The 12640-nt window shown below is 49.0% G+C and overlaps 1 long non-coding RNA gene across 2 annotated transcripts in view; it reads right to left on the bottom strand.

Annotated features, from left to right (window-relative positions):
• LOC114701993 overlaps positions 1 to 12640 on the bottom strand; it is a 141448-nt gene that overhangs the window by 84912 nt on the left and 43896 nt on the right. The gene's annotated exons all lie outside the window — the stretch shown is intronic.

Here is a 12640-nt window from a genome sequence, read left to right as displayed (position 1 = left end):
TAGTCAAAGAGACCAGCAGGGCCTGCGAGGAAAGGCAGGGAGGGAGGAAATGCTAGCTCAGCAGAACCAGCCTCTCCCAGCAGAGCATCCCCAGAGCTGAGGAGGAGGCAGGCAGCAGAGCTTCCCACTCATTGTTATTCCAGCCAGGTGTCTGCAGGCAGGCAACCCCGGGATCCTGCAGAGGAATGTGAGTCTCGCACGAGATCGGAAGCAATACCCCCACCAATTGCCCAGCACCCCTTCCTGGGGGTAGGAGGAAATGAGGGATAAGGGTGGCTCTAAGCAAAGTTTCTGATGGGTCAGGCTTGCACATAAAAGATCTTACCAGGCTGCTCTGTCTGGGGCCCTTACTCCTCCTACTTACTAAGCAAGAGTACCCTTCCCCTTCTTCCTCCCAGACAACCTGACCTTGGCTAAGGCCAAATACAAGCCTGGGCAGCATCTGGCCATTCCTAGCATTCTGGTGAGCAGGCCTGAGAGGATTGAGAAGGGCATGTGAGGCTGCTGAGCCTTTCCATAGGTGAGCAGTCCAGGCCCTGGTACAGGTGACAGGCGAGCTTGGCTTTGCAGAGGTGTTTAATATCACCCCAGGAGGAGAATCCAATCCTCACACACGGTGTTCCTGAAAATGTCATAAAGGCTTCCTTCTAATGAAGCCCAAGGCTCCATAATGGCAGGTGAAGCCAACCTGGCAGGCAGGTCGAGTGTGCTAGAGGCAGGCAAGGGGCTGTTTGCATGCACGCCTCCGAAGAGCCGCAGAGCACACCCTAGAAGGGCTATAGCACAAGCTGAACCCCACACTGCTCGCGCTCTCCCCTGGGCACACCAAATTGGTGCTCCCCTTTCAGACTTGCCCAGCCCACTACTATCTCTGTGGCATGGGGTCTTCTTTCATTCCTCCTGTTCACATCTAAGTTTGCAGCCTCCCACCGGAAACTGAATGGGGGTGGTGGGGTGGGGGGAGGGCTGCATGGAGGATACAGAGAGTAAAGACAGGAAGCAGCAGGACCCGCTGTGCAAATACCAGAACATTAAAGGCTGGATGCCTGATAGATTTCAGGCACAAAATCAATTCGGAAAGCAGAAAGGTCTCATGGCTGGGGCCACCTAGATCCATGCCACCACCACCTCCCATACTGCCCTACGTCATCCTTTAAGTCACAGGCGAGAAAGAGTAGTGATGAGGTGGCAGCCACATTCTCCACACTAGAAGCTGAGGAAGATGACGAAGCAACCGTTGGGACATACTTGCAGGAAGGAGAAAGCCAGGTTTGGGACCATGAGCCAAAGGTGCTCATCCCTCAGAGCTAAGCACATCCGTCCAGCATTTCCAAGCTGCTCAAAGAAATAGCACACAAGAGCACAGAGCAAGGATTCAAGCAGTAAGGCAGGATGGGAAGGGACTGACATTTCCAGCAACATTAGGTAAGGTCATCCAAGCCAGATGCCCAAGTGAGGGCTGAGCGGGATATCACAGCAGAGGCAATGTGCACACATGGCCTTTTAAATTACCTATCCACAACACCTGGTTACTCAGCCATCCCTGCCAGGCCATCAGACTGGCCTCATGGGCCACAATGATCACACTCAAGAAAACACCTGACATTGCCACTCCCAAAGGACCTTTTTGCCTTGTGCTTCAGCACCCACTCCTGATGGGCTAATGCCAAGGTGACCACCAGATGCTTTGACTATTATATCCATACAAACCTATTAGCACACAGTTTGGGAAGTGGAAAAGTCCAAGACGCACGTCCCCAGCCTTCCAATAGGAGCCTCATGATGAGTGCTGTTTTCTGGAGGCTGCTGGGCAATTTCCGTTTCTCTGTTTCTTTGTCTTTTCTAACTTATAGAGGCTGCTCAATATCCCCTCATCTTCTAAGCCAGGAGTCTCTGTAGCCTTGACTGGCCTCGAACTCAATGTATAGCCAAGGATGAGCTTGAATTCCTAAGTGCTGCGATCACAGGAATGTCCCACCATGCCTGGTCTACGTGGTGCTGGTGATTGAACATAGGGTCTCTGAATCTCAGGCAGCCACTCTATCAACTGCGGTGCATCCTGCAAATTTCCCCTGTTCATTGATTGCTTTCAAGACATGTTTAATTTTTAGTTGTATGTCTGTGTCTGTGTGAAAGTACGTTCACAAGTGTGCAGGGAACTGCAGCGCCAGAAGAGGGCATCAGATTCCTGAAGCTGGAGTTGCAGGGGAGGGGGGAGGCGGGGGCTGGGAACTCAATTCTGAATTTCCCTAAGAGCAGTAAGTGCTCTTAACTGCTGAGTCATTTCTCTAGCCTCACCCTTGCCAACTTTCAAGAACTCCTGTCATTACAGCCCAGAGCCCACTGAATAATCCAAAATAACCCCTATTCAAGGTCACCCTTAAATGCCATCCTGTACTCAATGCCCCTTTGCCATGTAATGCTCCAGAAACATGGACATAAACATTTGGGGGGAAACAAGATTCTGTCAGTCACTCACATTTACTTCAGACCCATCTGACTGGCACCTACAACTCTCCGTGTGAAAACAAGGCCCACCTTTATCCCATCAAATTTGGGGGGGGTTCCAACCACCTCTTTATTCACAGGAGCCTAACTTATCCTGGGGTGCGGTGACCTGGTGCTCACTTCAGGATGAAGCTAGACACCCCAGATCTAGACGGATCATAGGTCCCATGGTCCCATTTGGAACATGGGGGAACCGTCTAGCCTATGTTTACGAATTGAGCTTCTTAGTAGGGTCCCTAACAGTCCACGGGTACTTCACCACATAGACCTGGTACTCCGAGGGGTAAGAGGACCTACATTTTCAAATCGCAAGACCTCCACTGAAAATTTTTCCAATTTTGGAAATATTGCGCCACAGGGAGTGGGTGGAGCACAGTCCAAGCACATTATACACCTGTATGAAAAGGTTCTAAGGAGCCAGGTCTGGAAGCACAAGGCCTGTAATGCCAGATACTCGGAGGGCCGGAGTACAAAGTCACAAGCACAAGGCCAGCCTGGTCAACTTAGCAAGACACTGTTCCATATAAAAGGGGAAGAAGGAGTAATGGTGTAAGTTCAGCAGTAGGGTACCAGACTAACCTGCATGAGGCTCTCGGGTCAGGCCCCAACACTGGAAAAAGGCAACTAGTTACTATGCACAACGACTATACACTAATAAACAAAGGAGGGAGGCAAGGGGAGAGACAAGGAGGTAGAGGGGCAAGAGGAAAGTGAATGAGACTCTTTAGCACAGGTCTGCTCCGTAAAGAAGCGGGGGAAAGCAAAAGATATCCATGAGATACGGGCAAGGGCTCAACAGAAGCATCCATCCCTTCAGTCTTGGTCGCGAACCTGAGGGCAGATCTCACCAGTTCCATCTGACAAGCAAGAAGGAAGCCAAGGCTCTCCGAGGCATAGGTAGCATGCCCAAACTCCCAGAGCAGGAAGTTGACAGTGACCCTGATTCCAGCTGGCAGGGCTTTCTTCCCTGCCTCAAGCTTCCTCTTACCCTTGTCCCTCCTACATAGAACCAAGCATGCTACCATGCTCCCTGCAGGCACCTGCCAGCTCCCCTTCCTTTCCTGCTCACTCTCTCTAGATCGACAGAACAGGGCCTGGAGTAGGGCAAACAGAGTTCTCAGGAGTTAGGTTTCATGGCTCAGTGTATGGTAACAGAAGTGCCTTTCCATGGCAGGCCTAGAGAAGCCACACGGTACGCAGGGGACAGGCCTGGTCTGGCCAAGGGGCCACTGAAGCCAGCTGTCACTAGGGTTCTCACCTGGAAGCCTGTCTCAACCTTCCCCTAGTTCCCTCTACACTCTCATTAACCCAGGATGGCCAATGATTACAGGCCACAGAAACAAGCCCCTGGCGCCTGGACAAACCTTTACTCCACTCACCTGAGGCACCAGGGAAAAGTCCAGAGCCCAGGTGCAAACAGGCTAGGGCTCTGGAGATTAAATCCAGGCCCAGACACCTGTGTAGTGTGGGGCTCGCTGCCTCCCAGCTGCACGGCCTCCGGCAGGTCACTTCCCGTTCTGAAGGTCAGCTCCCAAACAGAGTCCCGTGCTAGCAGCTGGCCCGACACAGGAAGCAGACCCAGGGAAGCCTCCAGCGGGGGGGCTGGACAATGGTACACACACTGGCACATTCACCAGAGGAAGTGGGGCTGTGAGGAAGTCTGAGCCCCCCAGAAGCCACAGAAGAGCATGGAGGAAGAGTTCCCAGAATCTTTTTTTTTTTAAGTGAGCAGGATTATGTATATCTGAAGACCGTGAGGAAGAAGAGGCCACTTATCTGAGAATATTTAAAACTGACAGCTCCAGGGTGGGGAGGGGGTCTGGGGAGAAGGGGGAGGGGCTGATGGATGAGCAGGTCCTCATATTCACTTGCAAATCACAGTCTTCGGTCCCACAATCTGATGCAGAATTGTAAAGACACATCCACCATAGAAATGGAGGGAGGCATTGGTTCCTGAAACAGGATGCCTAACAAAGGCCATGTGGGGACTCCCTAGTTCCTAACAACAGCAAAAGTTAATCAGAGGGGTCTTATCAACCAATGGGGGGTGGGGAAGAACACTAACACCATTGAGGGAGTTGGGTTTACCAAACACACACAGGTGATAAACAGGAAAAGCTACAGCCACAGAAGCCACTTTATAACGAGGTTAAGAGGGCTGACCTGTAGTCTCTAATTTCAGTTGTTAGTTTACCATTTAGTGAAACTACCTATCAAATGAGGCTTTTCCTGCAGGAGTCTGTCCTTACTTAGGATGCTCACACTTAGAAAGCTGCCCTGTCCCCATACACACACACACCACCACCACCACCACCACCACCACCTCACCACCACCACCACATAACAAAGAGTGGCTACTGGAGAAATATCTCCAAAGGAATCAGGCAGAAGGAAGATGGCTTCTTAAAAGCCCAGCTATTTCAGGAATAGCATCTCTGTCAAGAAAACAGAAAACAGCTGTGGTGTGTGTGTGTGTGTATGTGTGTGTGTGTGTGTGTGTCCGTGTCCGTGTCCAGTAAAAGGCGAAAGGAAGTCTAGCTGCCCAGCCGCATCCATGTGGCTGATCATGACAGCAGCTGATACTACCAGAGCCAACAGCAGCAGCAAGCACCCAATACTTGCGGTGGGACTGGTCCCAGGTAAGGAGCCAGAAGGATGCTCACCTGCTCATCCTCACAGCAACTCCCGCCAGGATTCCTAGAAGAAACTAGGTTTGGAGCACCATTTCTGTATGGGTGCATAGTGAACATGGTAGGCACACCACTCATGTCCCTAAAACTGTGACTGGCTTTAGGATATTGTCACGATACAATGATAAAACATCACAATATGGTATCAGCGGCTGGCAAGATGGCGCAGCAGTAGTGGTCCTTGCCGCTCAAGTGTGAAGGTGAGAACTCAATCCCTGGGACCCACATAAAGGTGGAAGGAGAGAACTGATATCACAAGGTTGTTCTCTGGCCCCCACAACAAGCATTCCTAAGCACATATACACTAATAATAATAACAGTAACAATGACAGTGAGCAATGACATAAAATATGAGGCCATCTAGAAGCAAGATGATAGGATGTCAAAGGTGAAAGGTATGGAACCTCAGGACAGCCAGGGATTGGCACTTGATCTAGACACGCCATTCATTTTCTGTTCCTACAAGCCTGCTCAAAAGAGAAGTGTGCTTGCCTCTCACAGAATCCTTCATTGTAAGGTATGTGATGGTCATCCTGAAATATACTCAAAACTGTACAAATGTGTGAGCACTGCACACCATTGGGCACGTAGTTGGGATGGCAGCTGCGAGCTGCCACGTTGTGATGAGACCTATGGGCAGAGGTACAGGTCCAACAGAAACTCATTTTGGGAAAGAACAGCAGTAAACTGAGAAAGAACATGGACCACCAGGTTAGTCAGCTGACAATTTAACAAGAATCTTTTGAGAGGCCTGTAGCCTGGCCCATCAATTACTCATGGAATTATGCCTCCTGACCCTTGCCCACACAGTCACACAGAACCAATTCATGTACGATTTAATTCAAACAATTGTCTAAGGGATTGTCCTATGTCTCCCAAACTGAACACTCAACACTCATGTACCCTTTTAATACAATGATATACTATGATGGCTCAGTTTTAAACTTGCATCTCCACCCCCTATAAGTAGAGACCTTATAGGCTCTTATTCAATGCCAAGTGTGTAGAGTCAGACAATGACCCTGTCAATGGCTACTGGAAGTGGTTTTATAAGGATGCTTGGGTGGATAGATAGCTGTGCGGAAGGGTAGCTAAATGGAACAGTGGCTAGGTAACAATGTATTTAAGTAGAAGGATGTTTAGGGGCCTAGAAAAACCACAACATAATGCTCTGACAGGCTGAATACTTTGAACTATAGGAGTTTAGAAAGCCTTGGACATAAGAGCTTACAAACTTTTTCTTGCCCCATTGACTGTCTCTTTTTCATTCTCCCACAGTTTTTGGTCATAGAAACTCACAGGATTCCTGTTCCTCAGGGCAGGTGACACAACCTAGAACCCCTGTTCCTAAAAGCAAGCCTTAAACCTAGGCGTACCACTCTAACTTCGTATGTCTACTGTCTTGTGAGTGACCATGAACTCTCTCACTCACTCTCATTTCAGGGGTGGTCCAGCTCACACCTAGAAAGAAGCAATGTATGCTGTGGTGGTTTGAATGAAAATAACTTCCACTGGCTCATTGGGAGTGGCATTATTTGAAAGGATTAAGACCTGTGGCCTGGTGTGAGGAAGTGTGTCACTAGGGGTGGTCTTTAAGGTTTTGGAAGCTCAGGTTCTCAAGCTTGCTGCCTGCCAAGCCGTAGAACTTTCAGCTGCCTCCTACAGCACCATGTCTGCCTGCCTTGTTCCCAGCCATGATGATAATGGACTAAACCTCTGAACTATAAGCCAGCCCCAGTTAAATGTTTCCCTTTATAAGAGTTGGCATGGTCTTGGTGTCTCTTCACAGCAATAGAAACCCTAACTAAGACATATGCAGAATGGCCAGAGGGATCTGAACAGACAGGCTGCTAGGTTTCACCTCTTAGTCTGTGGCTGTTAGATCAGACACTTCTGTCCAATCACATCTCTACAATACAGTGCATACCACTTCAAACCAGAGGATAAAAGTAGTTTTCTCAGAATCTTCTGTGTCCTTGGTTGTTTATTTCTGAAGGTTCCCCCAAATAATATAAAAGTTTAATTAAACACGTTTGTTTTGATTGGGAGTACAGCTCAGTGGTAGAGTGCTTGCCTAACAGATGTGAAGCTGTGAAGCCCTGGGTTCAATCGCAGCATGATAAATAGATAGATAGATAGATAGATAAGAAGGAAGGAAGGAAAGGAAGAAAGAAAGAAAGAAAGAAAGAAAGAAAGAAAGAAAGAAAGAAAGAAAGAAAGAAAGAAAGAAAAGACAGAAAGAAAAAAAAACATTCTTTGCTCCTGCTAATGCACATTTTATTATGAGCATGTCAGCTATGATCCTTTCAACAGGTAAGAAGCATCCTGTGTCTCTGTCCCTAGGGCTGGGTTGTCAGAAGGGCTCTTACCTGCAAGGGCGGCTAGATGCAAAGCTGATTGGGTGGAAAGGTGGCTGTGTGTAATAAACTATAGTGGAATTGTTGGAAGAAAAAGAACAAGGACCATGTGAGGACGTAGGTGTGAAAGTATGGGTATGGTGCGCATAAGCACAGGAGAAACAAGCTCAGAAGGAAAATGATCATAAAGAGCCATTGCCTTCCCAAACACCCTGACAGGGACAGATCCAGAGGAAGATAGGCAGGGTGGCGAATCCACTGTGAAGTCCCATCACGGGCCCTTGACTGTGGGAAGTAGCAGCAGCAGCAGCAGCAGCAACAGCAGCAACAGCAGCAGCAGATGTGTGTTTCTATGAAATGGACACTGTGAGAAACTGCCAGGCCTTTAGATGGTCACATGGCAAGGAAGAAATGTCATCTGTCAAGGTGACCAAGTAGGCCAAGAACTCCTTGCTGTGGACCTCTTTCTCTGCAAGAAACCCAGCAGTAGGTACCTGCCCAGTCTCCTGAGTTACTTGCACAGCTTCAAGGTTCCCAGGGACCTTTTCCAAAAATGCACCATCAGAAACTTTTAGCCATCACTTGGTTTTCTGAAGATTTCTTCGTGGAGATGGTAGCCCAGCCTGGCCAAATTTATGCCTCAAGCCCCTTTTGAAGGCTGGAATTACATTTAGGTGCAACCAAGCTGGCTTTGGGCTGGCAGTGGTACAGCCAACCTTGGTCCCAAGCAGTACCCCAGCGCCCACAACTGGCAACTGAGCTCTGCCAAGAATAGCTCTGTTCCTGGCAGCACCACATCCACCACTAAACCTGCTCCTCTCCTACACAGGCTCACCCAGGAGCCAGTTTACTGACAGTTCCGGAAAATGGCCCTGCCCAGATTCACACGCTGCCTTCCCTGTATCCCCTGGAGCATCCCTGGTTCCCGTCAACACTGGCAGCTGTGAGCCAGTCCTAAGGCTCAAGGTCAAAGTTGGTGTTCACAGGGTTTGATGTCACCCATCTCTTGGCAGAACAGTATTATTCCTGAGGCTCACCACACCCAGGTAATACAAGCTCACGGAGGGCAAGACGGCACAGGCAAGCAGAGGAAGAAAAAGCAATCTCCTTCAGGACTTGTGACTCAGGTTGTCTACTTGTAAGGACAAAGAAGCAAAGGATTGCAAGGGCCTTTGGGTACCAGGCATTTCAAGCATGAGAACCTCACTCTCTCATCTTTGACCCAGATGATATCACCCTCATTTGACAGACAAGGAAATTGATGTTACAACTGGTTAATTGAATAGCAAACCCCAGAGTCAACTCCAGATGACAAAAAGGCCAGATCTCATTTTTTTGCACTGATTCTTCCACACAGCATTGCCCTGTCCCTGCTCAATATGAAGACAGAATATTTAGACACCAGATGGACCAGTGTGGGTCCTGGTGGGATACAGACCTGTGCAGAGCATGCAGGAGATCTGGGGTGCATCTCTCCGTGGGAACCATACAGCTTCTTAAGTACAACTGCCTGTTAGATTCCCGATTATTCAGGGGAAGTGGTGCAAACTAGCAAGGAGACGAGCAAGCTCGAAAGCATACCAGAGATCACATTCCACTTCTGTTACCTTGTGACCATGAGTAAGTTATTTCACCCTTATGCCCTTCCCCAATCCAGAGTTAGAACTGAAACAAGCACTTAGAAGATGCTTCGGCTAAAAAGCCTTGACAGCTCACTTGGGTCCACAAACTAGCCCCAGGATAACAGCCTAGCATTCTTGCTTCATTTTGGGTCTGTCCATCTCCTCCACTGTGGGTCATCTGCTTACTGTAGCCCATAGATGTGTCTGCAGTTCAAGGAGTATGTCTAACCAATCTCATCCTCCTTCAAGGTTAACGGGACAGACAGAGGTCATTGTCTGAAACCCGCTGTTATATTAGATCCCAAGAACAGTAAAACCAGATGATGGCAATTATCCATGATGCCAAGGCTGCACACTGAAGCAGAAGTGATCATCTTCCTTAAGAAACAGGTTGAGCCGGGCGGTGGTGGAGCACGCCTTTAATCCCAGCACTCGGGAGGCAGAGGCAGGCGGATCTCTGTGAGTTCGAGGCCAGCCTGGGCTACCAAGTGAGTTCCAGGAAAGGCGCAAAGCTACACAGAGAAACCCTGTCTCGAAAAAAAAAAAAAGAAAGAAAGAAACAGGTTGATCCAGCAATGACAGCAGTAAGGCCTTCCCATGGACCACCTTACAGAACTGGAGCGAGACAACGACCAAATGCACCATCCTTTGACCAGGATTGCTTAATAGTATGGCCCTCTTGCCCCTTGCTCCAATATTTCCTCTACTCAAATCTGAAGCTGATGTCAGTGTCCCAGCAGACAGTCTTCGGGGGTTACTGGAATTCCTTTATTTGTTCTTTTCAGGGTAGCCACATTAATAAATGTCCTCTCTCTACTTTGGCACCATTGCTCATCTCTTTAAACAGTGGATTGGGGGCCAATTGCCAAACATAGTCTACTGGGGCTGCCTCTAAATGTAGATATATGCAAAGGTCCAGGAGGCTTTTGCCCTGAAAACTCCAGTTAGAGTGCCACTCTGCCTGGCATGAAGTGGAAGAACCAGAGAACATCAAGCCCCCAGTCCTTCTTCTGTCCAACAAGGAAAGAACCCCACTCACAACTGTTTTGTCTTCTAAGGACACAGTGGTGAAGCCAGGGCACTGACTGACTGGTCAATTAGTCCAACATGAGTAAATCTACCACAGAAATAGGGGGAAATCGTCCATCTCTCATTTAAATGTGTCATTAAAGTGTAGCGCTTGGTGGGTAAAGGTGCTTGCTACTGTGAGAAATGTATCTTCTATCAACAGAGATCCATAGTCCCTGAAATTCCTCCATCCCCTTCACACTGATTGGCCGATTCATCAGATTGTGAAGTTGAGTTTCCACCAATAGGATGAGAAATAATTACCACCTGTATTAGCGATAAAAGACAAAGGCCATTTTGGCCTTGCGTGTTCACTGGCCCAATTTGGGTTCTGGTACATCCTTTTTACAAAAAGAAATTGCCTTGCAGAGCTACTTTCACTTTGTTAATAGATTCCTTCACACAACACTGAGAATTATTTTCCAGCTGCCAAGCCTGGCCAACAACCTGAGTTCAATCCCTGGAATCCACATGGTGGAAGCAAAGAACCAATTCCTGACAGTTGTCCTCTGATTTCCACATATGCAGTATGGCATAAACACATGCGCGCACGAACACACACACACACACACACACACACACACACACACAAATAAAATGAGTAATATAAAATATTTTTAAAGTGTCACTAAAAATGAATCTCCTGGAAAGGACTTAGGCTTTAGTGCCAGCACTAGCCAACAGAGGTGACTTTACCAAAGCCACATAAGCAGAGGGATACTTCTAGAACCCAAGTCCTAGAGGCATCTTCTAAGCTAGCACCACCATGCAACCAAACTTCTTTCCACTCAGGGTAAGCCAGGGACCCCATCTCCAGTGCTAACCTGACAGATACAGCAACTATAAGGGGTCCTCTCTGCAAATCCCTAGTGGTTCCCTGCCCCCAACAGCTAGCTGGAACCCTCCCCTACCAGAGACAAGCTTGGGGTTCCGAACACAGGCTCAACCCACGGAGAGTCCAGGACTCCTAATGACATTTCCACCTGAATAGTTGGCTCCGTGCCCTACAAGACAGCTGCCGTAAGACTCCAGCAACCAGCCCGAGGGGGAAAGCGCTAAACTGAGTCAGACAAGTCTGAGCATCAAATCCTAGACTTTCTGATATCTTCTGCTTCTGGTTCTGCTCTGAAACAGTATCATCTCCTACTCGACCCCAGTTCAACCACCAAATGTGTATAAAGACAATGGGATGAAACAGGCTATAAGATACCAATACACAAGAATGCTTGCACCTGTCCCCCACCCCCACCTCCCACCCCCCAGATAACAGGACTGAGTTCTCAAGGTAAATTCTGGATGCTCCCAAAATACGCAAGAGACAGGAAAGTTGGCTGATCTCCCTGGGGCCCCGCCCAGGGCCCCAGGAATCTGCCCTGCTTCACTCCTGCCCCAACTTGCTTAATCACTGCCCTGGCTCTGTGCCTGTCACCCAGCTGCTGACTTGATTTGAACTTTTGGATTCTGAGTCCTAGCTGGCAGCCCGAGGTGGAGGTGTGTATCACTCACTCCCTAGCCCACAGGCATAGGCCTGGAAAGGGATTAGGGTAGAAGAGTCCCCAAGGATGGCAGAGAGGGTCAAATGCCAATCTGGACAACATTTAAATGCCCCAAGAATGAGGAAAGCCTATCTAGGTTCCACAAAGGGCTCACTGTTGAGTAGTCAGCTGAACTGAGTGTGACTCAGGCGATGACTCAGCAGCCCACTAGAAGGGCATGTAGGCAGGCTCTTCAGCTGGTTCTAGAAGCAGAGGGTCCTGCGCCAAGCTACCAGCACAGCTCAGTCCAGAGGAATGTCCTCCCCTGCCTAACTTGCCCACTGCCTGCGATTCATACACCTGGCATCCCAGCAGTGCTATGTGACGGGCCTTGTCGCTGGGCCAGGGCAAATAGGCAGGGGCAACAAGAGCCCCACTTGCCGGCTGGGATGAGGTCATTGTGGAGGGCGAGAAAGGAAGCAGGAGCCAGGACCCGGGAAGGGGTGGGGATGGCCAGGAAGTCAGCAAGCCTGCTTGCCAGGCTACAGCCAGCTGTTTTCTGGAACTAGGGAGAGAAGAGCCAGTCACAGAACAGGAAACAAAGGGGCAAAATAGAGGGCACAATGGAAGCCTCAGTATAAATTATTCTGAATGATGTGCAGAGACACAAAGAGCATCTTGCATCTCCTCCACCCCCACCTCCCACGTTTCCTTCTTTCTTTATCCCTCTCTTTATTTATTAGAACTCATCTTTGATCACTTTCCCCAGCAAATGCACCCTAACAGAAAGCTTCTGCCACAACCAGCCTGAGCCAAGACACCCCCTAGAAATACTATGGACTCCTCCGCTACAGGCCCTTCAGTCAATCTGCCCCTCCAGCAGAGCCTCCTCTAGCCTATCCCTTCTCTACGGGACCTCT

The sequence above is a fragment of the Peromyscus leucopus genome, chromosome 16_21 (assembly GCF_004664715.2).
Source record: "Peromyscus leucopus breed LL Stock chromosome 16_21, UCI_PerLeu_2.1, whole genome shotgun sequence".
In the NCBI taxonomy this organism is placed as follows: domain Eukaryota; kingdom Metazoa; phylum Chordata; class Mammalia; order Rodentia; family Cricetidae; genus Peromyscus; species Peromyscus leucopus.
Note: the sequence above shows the minus strand (reverse complement) of the source record. Positions and strands in the feature narration are given on the sequence as shown.